Source organism: Bos indicus, chromosome 24, assembly GCF_029378745.1.
Source record: "Bos indicus isolate NIAB-ARS_2022 breed Sahiwal x Tharparkar chromosome 24, NIAB-ARS_B.indTharparkar_mat_pri_1.0, whole genome shotgun sequence".
NCBI lineage: Eukaryota > Metazoa > Chordata > Mammalia > Artiodactyla > Bovidae > Bos > Bos indicus.
The window spans coordinates 54,294,428-54,319,141 of record NC_091783.1 but is presented as its reverse complement, the minus strand read 5'-3'; positions in this window follow the sequence as shown (position 1 = coordinate 54,319,141).

Below are 24,714 nucleotides of genomic sequence, written 5' to 3'. Positions count from 1 at the left end.
CAGTACTGTAAGCACCCATGGCCTTAGCATGATTTCATCTTTTAAGTCTCAAGATAGATGCCTGAAAGTTTACTGGGTCAGTTGATCAGTAGTTCACATGCATTTAAAACCCATTAGAACCAATGTTCTAGGCAATAATATGTTGAAAATCTTGAGGAAACCCTTTTTCTGGTCAAGAAATGTAGTTTGTCTCAGATTAAAGAAGGATTAACCCATAGATTTATTAATTCAATAAGTGAGAATATTGTGTTTCTAAACAGTGCCAGGTGTGTGTGTCTGTGTGTGTGTGTCTGTGTGTATATATATATATATATATATATATATATATATATATATAAACAAGGATATTTATTGAATGCCTGAAGTCAGGCAATGTTTTGAGTACCTCAAACATGCTTGCTTATGAAATACAACTTTCATATGATATTAGGGTATCTTTGGCCACATTTTATCAGTGAAGAAATTAGACAAATGAATCACTTTATTAAAAGGTCATGCTTAATATTATTGATACCTTCAATTTATGCATGTCCCCTGTAGCCCATGGCTACAATGATATCATTGTATGAATGATATCAAAACCAATCAAAGGAGTAAAAAGTAAGTCATTATGGTTTTACTCCTCTTGAGACAAATCCCTTCCCAGCTTTTCAAGTCTTGGGCAGTTTTTCTATGTGATTAATGTTCTAAGGCTTTTTGCTCTTGTTTAGTTGCTTAGTTATGGCTGTCTCTGTTGCGACCCCATGAACTGTAGCCACCAAGTTCCTCTGTCCATGGCATTTTCCAGGCAAAATACTGGAGTGGATTGCCATTCCCTTCTCCAGGGGATCTTCCCAACCCAGGGATGGAACCCACGTTTCCTGCATTGCAAGCAGATTCTTATTATCACTGAACCACAACAAAAGTCCCTTCTAAGGCTTGAGGCTATGCCATTTCAGTTGATCCAATAGAACTCATTAAACCGAAGGTGTTGGATATATCTATAAGAAAAATTTCTGAGAAAACCTTTATTTTTATAAAAAAAATTTCAGAATCCAAAACTGTCAAAGAGGTCTATTTATTTGCTAATGAATTTTTTGCACTAGAAAGTACCTGGCACTTTTCCATAAATATTTTACAATACTTTTAAAAATGATAATGCTGTTCTAAAAATATCAGTGTAAATTGTTAGTTGCCAGTATATAGAAATACAGCTGAACTTTGTATAATATATCTCGTACCTTACTACCTTGTTAACCTCACATGTTAGTGCTGGTAGTTAAAAATTTTCTTTCTAGAAGATTATGAATATGTACAGCATTTGTTATTGTTGCTTAGTTGCTAAATTGTGTGCAAATCTTTTAAGAGCCCATTGCCTATAGCTCACCAGGCTCCTCTGTCCAAGGTATTTTCCAGGCAAGAATACTGGAGTGGGTTGCCATTTCCTTCTCCAGGGAGGCCTGGTGGGCTACAGTCCATGGGGTCACAAAGAGTTGAGTTCATTCACTCAGTTATGTCTGACTCTTTGTGACCCCATGGACCGCAGCATGCCAGGCCTCCCTGTCCATCACCAACTCCCAACTCTCAAACTCATGTCCATTGAGTCGGTGATGCCATCCAACCATCTCATCCTCTGTCATCCCCTTCTCGTCCCGCCTTCAATCTTTCCCAGCATCAGGGTCTTTTCAAATGAGCCACTTCTTCGCATCAAGTAGCCAAAGTATTGGAGTTTCAACTTCAGCATCAGTCCTTCCAATGAATATTCAGGACTGATTTCCTTTAGAATGGGCTGGTTGGCTCTCCTTGCTGTCCAAGGGACTCTCAAGAGTCTTCTCCAACACCACAGTTCAAAAGCATCAATTCTTCTGCGCTCAGCTTTCTTTATAGTCCAACTCTCACATCCATACATGACTACTGGAAAAACCATAGCTTTAACTAGATGGACTTTTGTTAGTAAAGTGATGTCTCTGCTTTTTAATATGCTGTCTAGGTTGGTCATAGCTTTTCTTCTAAGGAGCAAGCATCTTTTGATTTCACGGCTGCAGTCACCATCTGCAGTGATTTGGAGCCCAAAACAATAGTCTGTCACTGTTTCCACTGTTTGCCAATCTATTTCCCATGAAGTGATGGGACCAGATGTCATGATCTTAGTTTTCTGAATGTTGAGTTTTAAGCCAACTTTTTCACTCTCCTCTTTCACTTTCATCAAGAGGCTTTTTAGTTCTTCTTCACTTTCTGCCATAAGGGTAGTGTCATCTGCATATATGAGGTTATTGATATTTCTCCCGGCAATCTTGATTCCAGCTTGTGTTTCATACAGCCCAGCATTTCTCATGATGTACTCTACATATAAGTTAAATGAGTAGGGTGAAAATATACAGCCTTGACATACTCCTTTTCCTATTTGGAACCAGTCTGTTGTTCCATGTCCAGTTCTAACTGTTGCTTCCTGACCTGCATACAGATTTCTCAAGAGGCAGGTCAGAATGATATAATTATCAAACATATGGTATAAATTTGACTTTATTTGCTTTAAGATATTGCTACATTTTTATTCTGCAGAGACATTGATTTTCATTTGTATTGGAGGAACATAGTCATGGTGTACCCTGATAGTTCAGTTGGTAAAGAATTTGCCTGCAAAGCAGGAGACCCAGGTTCCATTCCTGGGTCGGGAAGATCCCCTGGAGAAGGGATAGGCTACCCACTCCAGTACTCTTGGGCTTCCCTTATGGCTCAGCTGGTAAAGAATACACCCGCAATTTGGGAGACCTGGGATCAGTCCCTGGGTTGGGAAGATCCCCTGGAGAAGGGAAAGTTTACCCACTCCAGTATTCTGGCCTGGAGAATTCTATGGACTGTATAGTCCATGGGGTTGCAAAGAGTTGGACACGACTGAGTGACTTTCACTCCACTTCACCTCATTTCAGTCATGGTGTAAGCAAAACCTTTTCATTTTTGACAGCATCCACTCATTTTATCAATAGCATAGAGGAGGAAAGTTTATTCTATCATTTGAATCTCCTGCTTACAGTCTCTAATTGTCTTAGCAATTGCAAGCCTCAGTCACAAGTCTTCGTTTATATTTTGGAAAAAAATTATAGGAAATATTAACTTTTAAAAAAGTAGCAACAAAATTAAATGACACATTGCTCTGTGGCTAAATTTATCATTTAAAAATCAGAATTTTCTTTATTTGGCAAAGAACAACACTTCAGTATGTATTATTGACAATCCTTGTGAATATTTCAATCTGAAAATCCACATTAAAAACAGAACATATCTGGATTGTTATAATGAATAGAGAGCCTGGGTATCTTTCATTGTGTTGCCACAATCTCCTATGAGAAACCTTCATCTTGTGCAGGATTTATAGCCAAAAAGAAATCTGAAAATCTTGGCTGACATGTAGTTGAGAGAACTCTGGTAGATGAGCAGCCTTAGGGGGAAAAAGTCATTTTTCATTCATCTAAATAGAGAGATTCACTGAATTATTAAAAGTAAAATTAAAAATAAATATGAAGCATCCTGTAAATGTGTTTTATATTTAATTATTATAATAACACTATCAGGGGGTCTTTATTATATTTTTCACAAAACTGAACCCATTGCAACAGCAGGTGTGCATTCACTAAATAAAAAGTAATCTTAAAGTATTTTAGTTATACAGTGGGATGACAACAATTAGTCCTACTTAAAACAGAAACTTCAGGAGGAATAACATCTTTCGATGCCTATTATCGAATTTCCAAATTACAAATTTAAAGCGCACTTACAAATTTTAAGTGTGTTTATACTGACAGACAGAGAAGGCAATGACAACCCACTCCAATACTCTTGCCTGGAAAATCCCATGGACAGAGGAGCCTGGTGGGCTGCAGTCCATGGGGTTGCTAAGAGTCGGACACAGCTGAGCGACTTCACTTTCACTTTTCACTCATGCATTGGAGGAGGAAATGGCAACCCACTCTAGTGTTCTTGCCTGGAGAATCCCAGGGACGGGGGAGCCTGGTGGGCTGCCGTCTATGGGGTCCCACAGAGTCGGACACGACTGAAGCAACTTAGCAGCAGCAGTGGCATGATGACAGACATGGTCTTTCATTAATTTATTCCCAACTGCTTACTGAGCACCGAACATATCCTGCGCATGTATCAAACCATGATCACCAGGCAGCACTGCTCGTGTCAGACAAGATGCCTGCTTACACTCTGCTGCTGCTGATGTGGGCTGCCATTTCCTTCTCCAATGCATGAAAGTGAAAAGTGAAAGTGAAGGTGCTCAGTCGTGTCTGACTCTTCGAGACCCCATGGACTGTAGCCCACCAGGCTCCTCCATCCATGGGATTTTCCAGGCAAGAGTACTGGAGTGGGGGTGCCATTGTATTCTCTGTTTATCGAATGTTTGGCTTTTGACTTTAACTTTCAGATTTGTTTACAATGTAATATTTTGTTTAAACAAAGAAAATGTTCTTTTTTCACTCATTTAAAAAAATATGTATTTTTGCATTTTGGAAAATTAATTCCATCATGATAAGTCTTAGGAGCAAAACTAGTGGAAGTGATAGAATTTCATCTGAGCAATTTAAAATCTTAAAAGATGATGCTGTTAAGTGCTGCATTCAATAAGTCAGTAAATTTAGAAAACTCAGCAGTGGCCACAGGACTGGGAAAAGGTCAGTTTTCATTCCAATCCCAAAGAAGGGCAATGCCAAAGAATGTGCAAACTACTACCAAGTTGCACTCATTTTCACATGCTAGCAAGGTTATTACACTCAAAATCCTTCAAGCTAGGCTTCAGCAATATATGAATCAAGAATTTCCAGATGTAAAACGTGGGTTTAGAAAAGGCAGAGGAACCAAAGATCAAATTGCCAACGTTCATTGGGTCGTAGAGGATGCAAGGGAATTCAAGAAAAACATCATCTACTTCTGCCTCATTTACTATGCTAAGCCTTGACACTGTGGATCACAACAAAGTGTGGAAAATTCTTAAAATGATGGGAATATCAGACCACTTTACAAGTCTCCTGAGAAACCTAAATGCAGGTCAAGAAGCAACAGTTAGGGGACTTCCCTGGTGGTCCAGTGGTTAAGAATCTGCTTTGCAATGCAGGGACACAGTTTCAATCCCTGGTCAGAGAACTAAGATCCCACATGCCTTGGAGCAACTAAGCCCATACACTGCAACTCCTAAGTCCGTGGGCCACAACTAGAGAGTCTGTGCACCACAACAAAAGATTCCACATAATGCAATGAAGACCTGATGCAACCGAATAAATAATTAAAAAAAAAAAAAGCAAAAGAACTGAACATGGAACAACAGACTGGTTCAAAATTAGGAAAGCTGTATGTCAAGGCTGTATATTGTCACCCTGCTTATTTAACTTCTATGCAAAGCACACCATGCAAAATTCTGGGCAGGATGAACCACAAGCTGGAATCAAGATTACTGGGAGAACTATCAACAACCTCAGATATGCAGATGATACCACTCTAATGGCAGAAAATGAAGAGGAACTAAAGAGCTCCTGATGAAGGTGAAAGACGAGAGTGAAAAAGCTGGCTTAAAACTGAACATTCAAAAAACTAAGATCATGGCATCTGGTTCCATCACTTCATCGCAATTAGAAGGGGAAAAAGTGAAAGCAGTGACAGATTTTGTTTTCTTGGGCTCCAAAATCACCGCAGGTGGTGACTGCAGGCATGAAATTTCTTTGCTCTTTGAAAGGAAAGCTATAACAAATCTAGAAAGCAAATTAAAAAGCAGAGACATCACTTTGCCAACACAGTCAAAACTACGGTTTTTCCAATTGTCATGTACGGATATGAGAGTTAGTCCATAAAGAAAGCTGAGCACTGAAGAATTGGTACCTTTGAATTGTGGTGCTAGAGAAAACTCTTGAGAGTCCTTTGGACTTCAAAGAAATCAAACCAGTCAATCCTAAAGGAAATTAGCCCTGACTATTCATTGGAAGGACTGATGCTAAAGCTGAAGCTCCAATACTTTGGTCATCTGATGCAAAGAGCTGACTCATTGGAAAAGACCCTGACGCTGGGAAAGACTGAAGGTAAAAGAAGAGGGTAGCAGAGGATGAGATGGTTAGATAGCATCATTGACTCAACGGACATATATCTGAGCAAACTCTAGGAGACAGTGGAGGTCAGGTAAGCCTGGAGTACTGTAGTCCATGGGGTCACAGAGTCAGACACGACTTAGTGACTGAACAACAGAAATGAACAACAATGGAGAGTTATCAGATACTACAGAATAAAGGGCAACTACATAATTCGTCTCTGTTTGACCACAGTGAATGGAAATTTGTGACTTTTCTAGGGACTAGTAGTTCATTTTAGGGGTACCTTAACTGAAAGTTCTTTTTTCTACTAACCCCCAAATTTTCTTGTTCCTTCAGCTGACACACTCTGGTCCTGCTGTGTCTGGAGACACCCAGAATGAAACCAATTTTTTCTTCAGAATATGGGTCTGTGATCCTTGATGTATAATTCCAAATCCAAATGGCTTCTAAAACTGAAAATTATTTTGTACTCTTAGCACAAACTTAGTTCAGTTCAGTTCAGTCACTCAGGAGTCTTCTCCAGCACCACAGGTCAAAAGTATCAATTCTTCGGCGCTCAACTTTCTTTATAGTCCAATTCTCACATCCATACATGACTACTGGAAAAACCATTGCTTTGACTAGATGGACCTTTGTTGGCAAAGTAATGTCTCTGCTTTTTAATATGCTGTCTAGGTTGGTCATAGCTTCTCTTACAAGGAGCAAGCATCTTTTGATTTAATGGCTGCGGTCACCATCTGTAGTGATTTTGGAGCCCGAAAAAATAAAGTCTCACACTGTTTCCATTGTTTCCCCATCTATTTGCCATGAAGTTATGGGACCAGATGCCATGATCTTAGTTTTCTGAATGTTGAGTTTAAAGCCAACTTTTTCACTCTCCTCTTTCACTTTCATCAAGAGGCTCTTTAGATCTTTTTTGCTTTCTGCCATAAGGGTGGTGTCATCTGCATATCTGAGGTTATTGATATTTCTCCCAGGATTCTTGATTCCAGCTTTTGCTTCATCCAGCCCAGCATTTTGCATGATGTACTCTGCATGTAAGTTAAATAAGCAGGGTGACAATATACAGCCTTGACGTACTCCTTTCCCTATTTGGAACCAGTCTGTTTTTCCATGTCCAGTTCTAACTGACCTGTATACAGATTTCTCAGGAGGCAGGTCAGGTGGTCTGGTATTCCCATCTGTTTAAGAATTTTCCACAGTTTGCTGTGATTCCTATGGTCAAAAGCTTTGGAGTAATCAGTAAAGTTGAAATAGATGTTTTTTCTGGAACTCTCTTGCTTTTTTGATGATCCAAAGGATGTTGGCAATTTGATCTCTGGTTCCTCTGCCTTTTCTAAATCCAGCTTGAACATCTGGAAGTTCACTGTTCATGTACTATTGAAACCTGACTTGGAGAATTTTGAGCATTACTTTGCTAGTGTGTGAGATGAGTGCAATTGTGCAGTAGTTTGAACACTCTTTGGCATTGCCTTTCTTTGGGATTGGAATGAAAATTGACCTTATTTAGCAGTAGGTAGGAGAAGGCAATGGCACCCCACTCCAGTACTCTTGCCTGGAAAATCCCATGGATGGAGGAGCCTGGTAGGCTGCAGTCCATGGGGTCGCTAAGAGTCAGTCACGACTGAGTGACTTCACTTTGACTTTTCACTTTCATGCATTGGAGAAGGAAATGGCAACCCACTCCAGTGTTCTTGCCTAGAGAATCCCAGGGATGGGGTAGCCTGGTGGGCTGCCGTCTCTGGGGTCGCACAGAGTTGGACACGACTGAAGCGACTTAGCAGCAGCAGTAGGTAAAGTTACCAAATGACCAATAAAAGCTACTTTTAGCCTTTAATGAATTTAACATGATTATTTATATGTTTAATTATAAAATATGAAAATCTATTACAGATTGGGCTTCCTTGGTGGCTCAGTGTTAAAAGAGTCTGCCTGCCAAGCAGGAGACTTGGGTTCAATCCCTGGGTCAGGAAGATCCCCTGGAGAAGGAAATGGCAATCCATTCCAGCATTTTTGCCTGAGAATCCCAAGGACAGAGGAGGCTGGCAGGCTAAAGCCCATGTGGTTGCAAGAGTTGGATATAACTTAGCAACTAAACCACCACACTGCAGATTACTACCACTGCTGCAGATCTTTGTAGTATACAGCATGGATATCATATTACTTCTACAAAAGTAAAAGAAAATCTTATTTGTGAAACATACCTCATCTAGCACTTCATTTGAGGGTATGTTTTTGTTGCTGTTCAGTTGCCCAGACTCTTTGCGACCCCGTGGCCTGCATCATGCCAGGCCTCCCTCTCCCTTACCATCTCCCAAAGTTTGCCTAAGTTTGTGTTCATTGCTTTGGTGATGCCGCCCAGCCATCTCATCCTCTGATGCTGCCTTCTCCTTCTGCCCTCAATCGTTCCCAGCATCAGAGACTTTTCCATTGAGTCAGCTGTTTGCCTTAGATGACCAAAATACTAGAGCTTCAGCTTTAGCAACAGTCCTTCCAATGAATATTCAGGGTTGATTTCCCATAAGATTGACTGGTTTGATCTTCTTGCTGTCCAAGGGACTTTCACAAGTCTTCTGCGCACCACAGTTCAAAGGCATCTATTCTTTGGCACTCTGTCTTCTTTATGGTCCAACTCTCACAATTGCACGTGACCACTGGGAAGACCATCAGTTCAGTTCAGTCGCTCAGTTATGTCCGACTCTTTGTCGGCAGAGTAATATCTCTGCTTTTCCACACAGAGTCTGGGTTTGTCATAGCTTTCCTGCCAAGAAGCAATCGTCTTCTGGTTTTATCTGCAGTGATTTTAGATCCCAAGAGAAGGAAATCTGTCACTACTTCCACGTTTTCCCCTTCTATCTGCCATGAAGTAATGAGACCGGATGCCATGATCTTAATTTTTATAGTATATTTAGTTTTAAGCCAGCTCTTTCACTCTCCTCCTTCACCCTCATCAAGAGGCTCTTTAGTTTCTCTTTGCTTTCTGCCATTAGAGTGATATCATCTGCATATCTAAGCTTGTTGATGTTTCTCCCGCCTATCTTGGTTCTGATTTGTAACTCATCCAGCCCGACATTTCTCATGATGTGCTCAGCATATAGGTTAAACAAACCAGGTGACTCCAGATAGCCCTGTTGTACTCTTTTCTCAATCTTGAGCCAATCAGTTGTTCTATATAGGGTTCTAATTCTTGCTTCTTGACCTGCATACAAGTTTCTCAGAAGACAGGTTAAGATGGTCTGGTATTCCCATCTCTTTAGAGCTTTCCACAGTTTGTTATGATCCAGACAGTTGAAGGCTTTAACGTAGTCAATGAAACAGAGGTAGATGTTTTTCTGGAATTCCCTTGCTATCTCCATGATCCAACGAATATTGGCAATTTGATCTCTGGTTCCTCTGCCTTTTCTAAACCCAGCTTAACATCTGGAAGTTCTTGGCTCACATAATGCTGAAGCCTAGCATGCAACATTTAAGCATGACTTTACTAGCATGGGAGATGAGTGCAATTGTCCAGTGGTTAGTACTACCCTTCTTGGGAAGTAGAATGAGGATTGCCCTTTTCCTGTCCTGTGGCCACTGCTAAGTCTTCCATATTTGCTGACATACTGAATGCAACACCTTGTTGGCATCATCCTTTAGGGTTTTGAATAGCTTTCCTGGAATTCCATCACATCCACTAGCTTTATTAACAGTGATGCTGTCTAAGGCCCACTTGACTTCACACTCCAGAATGTCTGGCTCTGGGTGACTGACCACACCATTGCATGTGAGGGTATTCAGGCTTGTAGAAATTTTCAAATTTTTAAAACTAACTTGTCTTTCCTTACTCTTATTGATCTGGAAAACTACTTCATAAAGACTTACAACTGGCATTTTTATCTTTTAATTTTTACCTTATATTGGATTATAGTTGATTTACAATGTTGTATCAGTTTCAGATGTACAACGAAGTGATACAATGTATGTACATGTACATGTGTATATATTCGTGTGTATATATATGCATATACATATATCTGTGTATCTGTGTGTGCTCAGTTGCTCAGTCATGTCCAATGCTTTGCGGCCCATGAACTGTAGCCCACCAGGCTCCTCTGTCCATGGAATTTTCCAGCAAGAATACTGAAGTGGGTTGCCATTTCCTCCTCCAGGAGACCTTCCCAACCCAGAGACTGAACCTGTGTCTCTTGGATCTCCTGCATTGGTAAGTGGATTCTTTACCGCTAGTGCAGTCTGGGAAACCCAAACATGTATCTAATACTTTTCAAATTATTTTTCCATCTAGGTTATTACAGAATATTGAGCCAAGTTCCCTGTGCTCCATAGTAGGTCCTTGTTGGTTACCTATTTTAAATATAACAGTGTGTTTATAACTGGTATTTTTAGCTCATGGTTTCTATTCAATAAATGACAAAGAAAAGCTACATACTTGATAGTACGGTGCCCTGCAATATTTTTTTATAGGACATGGAACTCTATATCAATTTATGCAGGCATTTTTATGTGGCTGAGAAGACAAGCGAAAAGAAAAGCTTAAACCATGGCTGGATCGTAGCAGTCTTACGCTTGGGCAGTCTCAGATGTAATATTTGATCAATATAATGTTATTAACCTTATAGAGATAGATGTCTGTGCCTATTTTGGTGGGCATATCACTGGAATCAAATATTATTATCCCCACTTCACTGACAAGACACATACGTTTAAGTGACCTTTTATGAACCCAAATTAAGATTAGAGTGTGTGGCCTTCAGGCTCCCGATTCATTTATTGTCAATAGTCATGAGTTAAGCTTCCCCTGTGGCTCACCTGATAAAGAATCCACCTACCATGCAGGATACCTGGGTTCAATCTCTGGGTTGGGAAGATCCCCTGGAGAAGGGAAAGACTACCCACTCCAGTATTCTGGCCTGGAGAATTCCATGGACTGTATAGCCCATGGGGTCACAAAAAGTCGGACACAACTGAGAGACTTTCACTTTCTTTTCTTTCATGAATTAAGCATCTAATGTGTACCACACTGCACACTAAGAAGGATGAGGATGAAAGGTGATAATTCTGAGGTTAAATTTATCGGAAAGACTATACAACTTTTGAAGCTTTAGAAACTCTGTTGACATACACTGAGTATCCATCAGGGAAGTATGGAGGTTTTCTGGAAGCAAGGCCAGGGTGGTGCTGACACCCGGAATTCGACCTGCCCACGAGGACAAAGACTGCTGGAAGTCAGGCTCCCCAAAACAGCAAGGACCGGCAACTCCCAGGGCGGAGACGCGATTCATGGTCTATGCTGACTGCACATTCTGTGCAAATGTCAGACAAATGGCAGGACTAGAGCACCTAAGAGGTTCACAAAGCAAGGCGTCAGCTGTCAACCATGCAGATCAGAATCCTCTGAGGGCAGCAGGGCCCTGGATCTGGGTGCTGAGGTTCACTGAAAAGACTACACAAAAGCACAAGGCAGCCTCACGAATCAACCACAGCAGACAAACTGGTTATTAAAATGAGAACTCAGAATCGAAATTAAAGAAAAACTCAAGTCTACAAGGTGAGGCAATGGAGAAACTGGGGTTTGCAAGGTTCAGAACCATATAATTAGGTTACCAGAAATGAGAACCCATGGGGGACTGAGGTCAACCCTAAATCTAGGATTAAATTAACATCCAAGATCTCATTGGTGGGAGAGTGGACCCAGGGTACAGTGGACAGTTCAGGACTCAGAAGTCCCAGAATTCAAAGGTGAGGCTTTGTTTATTTCATCAGCCTCACTTGGAGTGGGAGGTCAGGTGTAACAGATGAGAGCTCTATGGGCTGAAGCAGGTCATAGAACTTCTACCTGAGTCAGGTTTGGACCTGAAACAGTGATGGCAACTAAGGCAGGACCAAAGGAGAATGCAGTGAATTTAGCTTTGAGGAGTAGGTGGGGAGAGGGCAGCCAGGCAGGGTAGTGAGAAGAAGCGGAGGATAAATCCAATGGGTGTGATGTTTGCAATACCAGGAAAGCCAAGGCAGTGGTCTTTAAGGGATGAAACTGCTCATGGTTTGCAAGAGACAAATGTTGATCTGTATCTTAAAGGTCCTCAAATACCTGGATGCATTGAGAGAGGAGGAAGGGTAAATCATGGAAGATAGTAGCTGAGACACGTGGAGAAGCAGAAAGAGGCAAGTAACTGGGGGAAATTTTGAAGAGCAATCTAGGTGTCTTATGAAGCCACAATGGAAAGATAGATATTAGGTAAATAGACAAAGGGAATAGGCAAATGTCAGGATGTGAACTTTAGAATGTGAATTGAGAGTGAACCAAATATTAGTATTTTGTAAAAGAAAATAAATGAAAATTGTTTGGAAAAACTAATTTTGTAGCCAGTAGCATGAGTAAAAAAGGAAAGATTTTGACTCTTCCTGAATGAATTCCAGTTGCAACACTGTCATTCATGCTGCTGTTTGCCTTTTGTGTCTCCTGCTATGTGCTGGACCTGAAATATAAATACTGATCCCATCAGCTTGCAGGAGAAGGACAACACATAACTGGCCTCCCGCTTCCACACATGGTCTTCTCCATCTCATACTTCACAAGGCAGCCAGGAAAAAAGAATGAAATAACGCCGTTTGTAGCAACACAGGCAGACCTAGAGATTATCAAACTAAGTGAAATAAGTCACACAGAGAAAGACAAATATGCTATCACTTATATGTGGAATCTTACAACACAAAAATAGACCCACAGACATAGAAAACAAATTTATGGTTTTATCAAAGGGGAAAGAGGAAGAGAAGGAATAAATCAGGAGTTTGGGATTAACAGATACTTAAAATAGATAAATAACAAGGACCTACTGCAAAGCAGAGGGAACCATATTCAATACGTTATATGGAAAAGACTCTGATGCTGGAAAAGATTGAAGGCAGGAGGAGAAGGGACGACAGAGGATGAGATGGTTGGATGGCATCACTGACTCAATGGACATGAGTTTCAGTAAGCTCCGGGAGTTGGTGATAGGCAAATCTGGCGTGCTGCGGTCCATGGGGTCACAGAGTCAGACACGACTGAGTGACTGAACTGAACTGCATAACTTATAATGGAAAAGAATCTGAAGAAGAATATATATGTACATATATACGTGTGTGTCTATAACTGATTCACTTTGCTGTATTCCTGAAACTAACACAACATTGTAAATCAACCATGCTTCACTTAAAAAAAAAAAAGAAACTGTTTCATCTGTCAGGAATATAAATAGAAATGCCAAGCTGAAAACAAACATTTAGAAGAAAACAAAGATCTTCAATCCTTTGTTTTATTTTACTGAAAGCATAATTTATCAGAGAAATGTATATCAATATCACATTAATATTAGAAGAGAGTCTGTTAATAGTAAGTTTGGGCTGAAGTTCTAAGTCTCCACTCTAGGAAAGGATCGCTCTTAAACTTTTTGTTGTTGTTGTTCAGTGGCTCGGTCATGTCTGACTCTTTGTAACACCATGCCCTGTAGCACGCCAGGATTCCCTGTCCTCCACCATCTCCTGCTGCCGCTAAGTCACTTCAGTTGTGTCCAACTCTATGTGACACCATAGACGGCAGCCCACCAGGCTTCCAGGCAAGAACACTGGAGTGGTTGCCATTTCCTTCTCCAATGCTTGAAGCTTGCTCAAACTTATGTCCACTGAGTCAGTAATGCCATCCAACCATTTCATCCTCTGTCGTTCCCTTCTCCTCTTGCCTTCAATCTTTCCCAGCATCAGGATCTTTTCTAATGATTGGGCTCTTCGCATCAGATGGCCAAAGTGTTAGAGTTTCACCTTTAGCATCAGTCCTTCCAATGAATATTCAGCATTGATTTCCTTTAGGATTGACTGGTTAAATCACTGCAGATGGTGACTGCAGCCATGAAATTAAAAGACGCTTACTCCTTGGAAGGAAAGTTATGACCAACCTAGATAGCATATTGAAAAGCAGACACATTACTTTGCCAACAAAGGTCCATCTAGTCAAGGCTATGATTTTTCCTGTGGTCATGTATGGATGTGAGAGTTGGACTGTGAAGAAGGCTGAGCGCCAAAGAATTGATGCTTTTGAACTGTGGTGTTGCAGTAGACTCTTGAGAGTCCCTTGGACTGCAAGGAGATCCAACCAGTCCATTCTGAAGGAGATCAGCCCTGGGATTGCTTTGGAAGGAATGATGCTAAAGCTGAAACTCCAGTACTTCGGCCACCTCATACGAAGAGTTGACTCATTGGAAAAGACCCTGATGCTGGGAGAGATTGGGGGCAGGAGGAGAAGGGGACAACAGAGGATGAGATGGCTGGATGGCATCACTGACTCGATGGACGTGAGTCTCAGTGAACTCCTGGAGTTGGTGATGGACAGGGAGGTCTGGTGTGCTGCGATTCATGGGGTCGCAAAGAGTCGGACATGACTGAGCGACTGAACTGAACTGAACTGAAAAGAAAGAAATGTCCACCAACTTCTCACTTACACTTATACCTGGACCTCTCCAGTTAAAAAACATTTTTTTAAGAAGTTAATAAAAATTTGTAAACATTTACCTCTGCCCAAAGTGAAATCGAGACACATGTAGGGAGCTATTTATATCTGAGAAACACTAAAAGACTGATTTAAATCCCCTCCTTTCTGATCCTGATGGTACTTGAAAGTCCCATTAAGAGGTTCCCCCAGGGCATTTCAGCAATGCACGTTGTAACAGGGCTAAGTATTGATCCTCACACCTTTTCTGGCTAATTCAGATTCTTATTTGGCAGCCTGAAAGTCTGGCTGAGACTGCCCTTGTCGGAGTTCAGTTCCTGTTGGCTCTTTTCACTTGGAAAGTTGCTTATCCTTTCTGAGTATCTATTTCCTTATTTGTGAGATGCTGGAAATAAAGACACTTGACTTATAAGACTCACAGAAGGATTGGTGCAAATAAAAAGGCTTTGCAATTTACAAAACATTGTACAAATGCAGGACAGAAGTCAGAAGCTGGATGCCACAGTTAGACTGCTGTGTGAGCTTGGGCTATTTGAGCTGACCCTGCCAATCCTCAGCTGGATAATTAGGATGATGGGAGAACAGGGTTTTTATGAAGAGAACATAAGATAATGTTTACCAAGTAGTTAGAACACAGCTTACCATATAGTAAATGCCATATAAGAGTCTGAGATAATGATTCTAACATTGATGATGAGGTGGTGATGCTGTAAATATTGCTTATTAGTATTATTGGACAGGCAACAGGACAGATAGAGAATGCAAGCTCTGGAGTCAAATTTGAGTTTAAATCCAAAACCTCTGAGATCCAAAGCAAGTTTCTTTTTAAAAAAAATTATTTTAGCACTGGGGTATAGCCGATTAAAAATGTTGCGATAGTCTCAGGTAAACAGCGAAGGGATCCAGCCACACACACGCATGTGTCCTCTGAGTCTTTAGGTTTTTTATAATCCCTAAAGTGAAGAATAATATAATAATAGTAACAATAAAAAGTAGTCATAAGGTAAAGAATTAAAAAGAGGATGCGAGTTTATTTTTTAAATTACTTTGTCTTTATCAGAAGCAATGTAGCATAGTGATTAAGAACTCGGGAGTCAAAAGATGAAGGGTTGAATTTTTATCTCTGACTCTTATAAACAGGCTAATATCTGGCAATTTTCTTAATGCCCTAGCCTCTATTTCTTCACAAGAAAGAGTATACCTATATCAAAGGATAACTGTAAGGACTAAATTAGATAATAATGTATGTAAGGTATGTGTGCAATTCCTGGTACTAGGTCAGTTTTAAAATCTGTGATGACTGATAAGCTCGTTGCCACTCAGGCTTTCATGACCGAGGTCAAGGAAAAAGTTGAGGTGAGCACACATCCGATATCTTTGGAAGGAATGGTGTATGTCTCACTGCAGAAAATAGGGACCCTGTTCTAGGGAGGGACATCCTAGTTTGGGAGTCTCAGGGGGCGGCTCCTTGAAAACCAAGAAGAACCAAATAGTGAGCAACAAAACAGGGGAAAAAGAGGCACCAATGGTCACCCCAGGTCACCTTGTACCGCAGTGTAGTCTAGGCTTCGGCTAAAGAAAGCTTGGAGACAGAGCAAAACGAATGGCTGCCCTCACAATTCAGAACAGGCATATTTTCACTTGGGTCTGAATCAAACCAGAAGAAGCATGAAGTGCAGGCAGATTGGAATGTTGCAACAGAACTGAGCACACGGGCTCAGTCTACCACTAACTTAGCCATGTGAATTCTTGCAAAAATGTGGCCCTCCCAGAACAATATTTTCCCCATCTGTTAAATAATGTGTTAAAACCAGATGGTACTTACAATCTCCTTCTGTTCAACGGTAGATGAATTTGCAAGCAAGAAAGTCGTTTTAAGTAACTCCACCAGATCCAGGTCTTTCATTGTTCACTTTGCTCTCAGACCTAAAAGGTAAGACTTTTTTTTTTTTTTTTGCATCAAGAGTTAAGTTCAGACCCTCCTTAAAGGACCTTTTAGCAACGGTGGGGTACAGTATTGGGTGAATGCTGGAATCCGGTGCACACAACTAAACAGCCAAATAATCACTCAAAATCAGAGTTCTCCCTGAATGTGAGGACTCAGAGAGAAGGGCACAAGGTGAGGTGATATGCCTTAAGAAAACAGATCTGAATCGACTCACCGAGCAGAGAGGAAAAACCAGGGGGTGAGGAGAGTCCAGAGGAGAGAGGGAAAAGAGGAGACTCAGTCAGTCTTAGAGGCAGGAGGGGAAGACGGTGATCATGTGAGAATAGAAAGTTGATTTTTTTCTTTAAAATTAATAAAATATAGACAGAAGTATTACATATATATGCAGAAGTACTATATATATTGGAGAAGGAAATGGCAACTCACTCTAGTATTCTTGCCTGGAGAATCCCATGGACAGAGGAGCCTGGTGCGTTACTGTTCATAAGGTCACAAAGAGTTGGACATGACTGAGTGACTAAGCACATACGATATCTATATCTATATATATATGCAGAATACCATATTTATATGCAGAAGTATGTATATATCTTCACATATATATATATGTGATAGTACCAAGACATTTTTGAATTAAGGGCTAGAAAAGAAATAGTTCAATGTCAACCAAGTCACAGCAATTGCAACTGAGAGAGCGATACTGCACAGCATGTGACTGGTTAGGAGACAGACACTCCCTCGGCAGAGCAGTCTACGTGCCTTGCAAAGCTACTGCAGATCCAAGGCAAAAAATCTTGCAGCCACTCATCTTGAAACAAGTCCGAGCCATCATCAGAGTCTAGCAGGTCACTGTCTCTGACCCGCTTTCTCTAAAATTAAAGTTTTAATTTTAATTAAAAAAACATAAAATGTTGTTTAAATTTTATTTTGTTTTTCTGGCCCCTTCCTCCCAAACCCCCTCCATCAGGAAATGTGCTCTTTGAACATCAGAAGGGAAGCCAGTGTGTCTGGTTTGAAGCCTGGTCAGGAGCCTGGTCTGGGTGCGGGGAGTGTAGGGATTCTCAGCAAGACAAAAAGGACGCAGGTAGAGTCTGCCAGGTACCCTCGATGGCCCTGGGGGGTGTAGGGGCGGGGAGTGGGTCCATGGCCTGACTGAAGGGTGGGGTGAGGATGCGCTGGGCTCCTGGAGCATCAGGGAGGGTGAGGGATGGGCATAACCAGGCCCCACCCACTGCTGGCCCCAACCTTCCCCCAACACCTGGCAACTCTTCCCAGAGGAAGCCCAATCTTGCTGGATCTTAGCAAACTTCTGGGTACCTCAGGGGCTGCAGATACCTCCTTTGAAATTCATTTCTAAGAAATCTGGTTCAAAACACCTATCAAGCACACCCCAGTCATCACTGATTCTACAAGAATTCTGTGATGTTTAATTTCTTGAGTTGGGTGGTGGCTGCTGGGCATTATGTCCCTTCTATAACTCTTTAATATCTGGAATACATTATACTTAATCTGTAAAGGAAAAGCCAGAGAGTTTTTTGAGGGAAAAAATTACTTTTTTTGAAATAGGCTTAGAAGAAGGGGAAAGTTCCACATATTGTTTTAAAGAGAAGTAAAAGCATTTATTGGAGAAGGAAATGGCAACCCACTCCAGTGTTCTTGCCTGGGAAATCCCATAGATGGGTCTAGAGTCCATGGGGTTGCAAAAGAGTGGGACACGAATGAGCATGAACAAATGTCTGTTAGGTAACCTACTCACCCTGCTCTGAACTGCAGTTTTCCCACCTGCGCTCCATCCCGGGCACCACAGAGCACTGAGCTGAGCTCAGCGTGCTGCACAGCGATGAGTTCAGTTGAGCTCAGCGTGCTGCACAGCGATGAGCTCAGCTCTCTTATTTATACACGGTAGTGCATACACGTCAATGCTACCCTCTCAGGTCATCCCGTCTCCTCTTCCCCACTGTGTCTACACCTCTGTTGTCTGCATCCACTTCTCTACTCCTGCTCTGCATATAGGTTCATCTGAACCATTTTTCTAGATCCCACATATATGCGCTAATATACGGTATTTGTCTTTCTCTTTTTGACTTACTTCACACTGCTTGTTTTTTTATAGGATTTGAAGCATTTCTAATTTTGTTATTTTCTAGAAAAGCCATCACCTTGATTGACTAATGCCTTATTAAAAGCAACTTCTCTCTTTTAATCTTAATATTTTAACATTACAAAGATCCAGTTCTGAGGATTCAGAAACATCTGGAGACTGTATTTTAGAGTTATATGCACTATAATCAATAAGCTTTTTTTTAATGCCTTCTTCTTTGTTGAATGACTGTTCCATCATTCAACAAATATTTATTGAGCAACATGACTTTCTTCTTTATTGTGTCTCCTGGGTAGAGAAAAATATTTCTCCACACAATTATAAATTATCCTGTAAACAAGCCATTTCAAACTACATTTCCGTATTTGTTTCTATCACCAGGGCAAATGTCAAAGCTAAAACAAGGAGATCAAACCAGTCAATCGTCAAGGAAATCAGTCCTGAATATTCACTGGAAGGACTGATGCTAAAGCTGAAACTCCAATACTTTGTCCACCTGATGCAAAAAACTGATTCACTGGAAAAGACCCTGATGCTGAGAAAGATTAAAGGCGGGAGGAGAAGGGGACGACAGAGGATGAGATGGTTGGATGGCATCATCGACTCTATGGACATGAGCTTGAGTAAGCTCTGGGAGATGGTGATGGACAAGGAAGCCTGGCGTGCTGCAGTCCATGGAGTCACAAAGAGTCGTACACAACTGAGTGACTGAACTGAACTGAAATATAGGGTTAGATCTTCAGTATGAAAAAAAGATCTGTCAAACCGATGTCTATATGAACCAAGTTTTCTTGTTGGACCTTTATCATATATTTAAGATTAATTTCTGATTTTCAAGGATATTAGAATTATTTGGGTTATGAAGGTTTTAGAATTGGCCTCAAAAAACAATGAATTATACACCAAAATCTAGACATCAAATTTTTTAAAATGTTTTTAAAAGTAGCTAAAGTTATGCATGGTTACAACTGCATATTATTATGATTATAGTTATATATTCTCAGGAAAATACTGATATTTTAGACTAATAACACACAGAGTAAAAATGTCAACTATGATTACAGGTAGTACAAAAGTAGACCAGATTTCTGATTTATAGGTGATCTCTGACAAGATAATGAATTGCCTTTCCCTTACCAGTTATATTCACTGTAGTGGAACTGCTGCTGCTGCTGCTGCTAAGTCGCTTCAGGCGTGTCCGACTCTGTGCAACCCCATAGACGGCAGCCCACCAGGATCCCCCGTCCCTGGGATTCTCCAGGCAAGAACACTGGAGTGGGTTGCCATTTCCTTCTCCAATGCATGAAAGTGAAATGTGAAGTTGCTCAGTCATATCAGACTCTTAGCGACCTCATGGACTGCAGCCCACCAGGCTCCTCCATCCCTGGGTGGAAGCAAATTAACATAGCTCAAAGCCTCTAGGAGTCATTTGGCAAAGTTGGGAGACACTTATAATTATCGCAAATAAGAGGGGTTGAGGCTTCCCCAGGGACTCAGCAGTAAAGAATCTGTCTGCAGTGCAGGAGACATGGGAGAGAGACATAGGTTCAATTCCTTGGTCGGGAAGATTCCCTGGAGAAGGAAATGGCAAACCACTCCAGTATTCTTGCCTGAGAAATCCCATGGACAGAGGAGCCTGGCGGGCTGCAGTCCAGGGAATCACAAAGAGTCAGACACGACTGAGCATGCACGCATAAGGAGGGGTTGCTATTGGCATCTACTGGTAGAGACCAGGAATGCTGTTAAACATCCCGTAATAACAGAGAACTGCTTAACCCAAAATGTGAATAGTCCCAGGGCTGAGAAACTGCTCCCACACATAAAAAGCATGAAAAAGCCATGGAAAAATGGAAAAGATAAGGAAAGGATTTGTTCCAAGGAGCAAGGAAATCATGATGTCTGCTCAGCAGTAATACTAACCCATGATGCCATGTGTGGCCTCTGGGCAAGGGGATTGTAAGGGGTCCACAAGATGTTAAAGTTTCTATAGTAATGAGCATGACCATTGAATTTAATTCAATTGAAAGCAACTAGGTTATCATTAGCCATCCAAATGTATGGACTTTAAATAGAATAGGAATTAAACTGGATTATCTTTAAAATCTGGCTACACATTTTGAAAGTACCGCTGCTGTGCTGTGCCCAGTCATGTCCGATTCTTTGCCACCCCATGGAGCCCTCCAGGCTCCTCCGTCCATGGGATTTCCCAGGTAGGTCCCCTCTGATGCCAGGTGCAACCACATGACTAAGTTCTGCATAATGAGGTATCAGCTGAGTAAAGTCAGCAGCAACAAAGTTAGTCATTTAAAAAGGAGGTGCATACATACCCCTCTTATTTTTTCACTTCTTGACAGCTGGAATGAGGACGTGGAGGTACATCATCTCAGGTCCTGTGTTTAAGGACAACACCCTAAGGATGGTGGAGCAACAGGAGGCTAGATGAGAAGACCATGGATCAATTCCAAACCTCAAGAGCAGCCTAAAGCACTGCCTTCTATGATATTGAGATCCACATCTTAATTTGGCACTAGGGTACCGTAAACATCACCGACTCAATGGACATGAGTTTGAGCAAGTTCCAGGAGATGTGAAGGACAGGAAGCCTGACGTGCTGCAGTCAATGGGGTCGCAAAGGGGTCGGACACGACCGAGGGACCGAACAACAACATACCACAAACATAGAGCAAACAAGATCCCATAAGCGTGTGATTGTACCTCTGTGTTATCCAGCAGCCTGAAAAGTGGTACATTATTCTATTCAGTTCAGTTCAGTCCAGTCGCTCAGTCATGTCCGACTCTTTGTGACCCCATGAACCGCAGCACACCAGGCTTCCCTGTCCATCACCAACTCCCGGAGTCCACCCAAACCCATGTCCATTGAGTCAGTGATGCCATCCAGCCATCTCATCCTCTGTCGTCCCCTTCTCCTCCTGTCCCCAATCCCTCCCAGCATCAGGGTCTTTTCCAATGAGTCAGGTCTTGGCATCAGGTGGCCAAAGTATTGGAGTTTCAGCTTCAGCATCAGTCCTTCCAATGAACACCCAGGACTGATTTCCTTTAGGATGGACTGGTTGGATCTCCTTGCAGTCCAAGGGACTCTCAAGAGTCTTCTCCAACACCACAGCTCAAAAGCATCAATTCTTCTGCCCTCAGCTTTCTTCATAGTCCAACTGTCATATCCATACATGACTACAGAAAAACCATAGCCTTGACTAGATGGACCTTTGTTGGCAAAGTAATGTCTCTGCTTTTTAATATCTATTTAACATCATTCTTTTACTTCTGCAGAAACTTGTAATTGCCACCCTCAAAATCCTACATACATGACCCAATTATTAAGTTCCAAAGAAAATATAAAACTAAACCTTTAAAAAATCATGTTATCATACAAAACCATGTATTGTAATTAAAAATAATATTTTTAAGACTTTAAAGATTTCTTTTGATGTGGACCATTTTTAAAAATCTTTTTTTGTTGCAATATTGCTTCTGTTTTATGTTTTGGTTTTTTTGGCACAAGACATGTGGAATCTTAGCTCCCTGACCAGGGATGGAACCTGCACCCTCTGTGTTGGAAGGTGAAGTCTTAACCATGGACCACTGGGAAATTTCCCTGCATTCTGGCCCAGCTCTAAAAGATCATGATGGGTAAGGCTAGTGGAGGAGAAAAAGGAAGTTTTTGTAGACAAGAAGAAAGGAGAAGCCTCAAAGAGAAGGATAGAGATTGATATCAATAGAAATAGGTCTGTCTGAGTAAATAGCAGAGAGAAATGTTATCGAATAATCCCAGGAAAATAGAAATTAAATGACAGCATGAGACTTTTGATATTTTATGTAGAAAGGGCAAGCCAAACAGGAAAATACTGTGAAATTATATTAGGATAACTAAAGTTAAACATGTTTACCCAATGATACAAGACATAGAAACTTTGTTGATTTAAATAAGCCTTGTTCAAAAGCATATATACTATGAAATTACATTTATGTGAATAAAAGACAGTTAAAATTAATCTATGGTGAGAGAATTCCAAATGATAATTACCTCTGGGGAAATGGGGCACCGGTATTAGGAATGAGGAATTTCTAGGGTGATGGACATGTTTCATGTATTAATCTAGATCTGTGTGTGTGTTCTGTGCTCAGCTGTGTCCAACTCTTTGAGACCCAGTGTGCTGTAGCTTGCCAGGCTCCTCTGCCCATGGCGTTTTCCTGGCAAGAATACTGGGGCAGGTTGCCATTTCCTCCTCCAGGGGATCTTCCCGACCCAACAATCGAAACCACATCTCTTGTGTCTCCTGCATTGGTAGATGGGTTCTTTACCACTGTGCCACCTGGGAAGCCCAATCTAATATATACATACATGTTTTAAATGTATTGAAATTTTAATTTAAAAAGAGGGAAACCAAAAAATTACACTTATACTTTATTGATATTTTTATTTATAATTTTAAGATAATGTTAGCTCATTAACTTTCACATTTATACTTTTCAGTATAAACTTAAAAATAATATAAATTTTCTTCCAAATTCATTTGGAGGAAATATCATATTTTCATTACCATACAGATCTTAGAACCTTCTAATTTCTGTTTTTTATTTGACTCATAACTTACTTTGAAATTTTAAAAATATTCTCCAGTGTCAGGACTCTTCTAGTTAACTTTTAAATTTTGCTTCTACCTTAATTGTGTATGATAAGAGAAAATGACTGGAGTAATATGAATTCTGAAATTTATTGAGAATTATTTTATATGTGGTCAATTTTTGCATATGTTCCCTGTGGGTATGAGAAACACATATATTCACTTGTTGTGGAGTGAGAAAACTATACACTGATTCACCCATTCAGGAGTCCTAACTTCTAAAACTACTTCAAAAAATCTGTGTTGCTTTAAACCATGAAGTTTATGGTAGTTACAGCAGCAACAGAAAACTAATACAGATATTGAGTCCTGGAAGTGGAGTACTGTGATAACAAATTCCTAAATAAGTGGAAGTTGCTTTGGAATTAAGCAGTGAAAAGAGATTGGAAAAAATTCTGAGGGGCATGATACAAGAAGCTGAGATTGCCTTGCACAGGAGATATATGGTTAACATCCATCTTTATGGATGCTAATAACTCTGCTAATAACTCTGCTATTTCAGAAGCATGATAGAGGAGACATGTTTGTCTTAGAGAATAACTGAATCATCATAAACAGACTGTTGATAGAAAAATGGACGTCAAAAGTGCTGCTGGTGAGGGCTCAGGTGAAAATGAGAAGCACGCTGTTGGAAAGGAACAGAAATTGGATGCTTGTGATACGGTGGCATGAACTTAGCTGAATGGTATCCTTCACAATTTAGTTATGTGGAAAGCAGACTTGTAGGCAATGAACTTGGACATGTAACTGAAGAGATTTCCAAGCAGAATGTTGAAGGTGTGAACTGGTTTGTCTTTATTATTTATAGTAAAATGCAAGAGGAAACAGAAATTTAGGGAAGAACTGTTAAGCATTAAAAAAGAAAAAATGAGGAGTTGATGATTGGGAAATTCTCAGCCTGTCCAGATTGCAGACGATGCTAAAAATAGGGAGTAACTGTTAGGAAAGCATGCTAGAAAGAGCCAGGGGTATAGTTGGACCACCCTTTACTAGTGCCTTGGAAGGAGAGAAAGAGTATTCAATCATAGAGACAGCTCTCTGAAGAGCTTGCAATGCATGGATTCTCTCAATCATCTCAGCAGAAGCCAAGAATAGAGACGGGAATTTTTTCAGGAAAGATCTGTGGCGGAATCGCTTGTCTAATGAAGTGACATACACAGAGGACCATGAGAATTCTATACCAGCAGAAGCACTGCCAGCTTGGAATGAAGGGAAAGAGACAGGATGATATAAAAGAAGTTCCTTGGACTCTCAGCGTTCTTCAGGCAGGAAGCAGGCTGACAACACCATTCAGCTGCAAACATGCGCGGCTCTTCAAGAAAAAGGGAAATGACTGCTTTTTAAGCAAAAGAGTGAGACAGCAGGTCCAGAAGGCGGAGCCTCAAGCCAAAGGGGTATTTCCAGGCCTTGAGGTCTAATGATGTTTTTCTGTCTGGATCTCCAAATTGCTTGGAATCAGTGGCTACTTTTTTCTTTCATTTTCC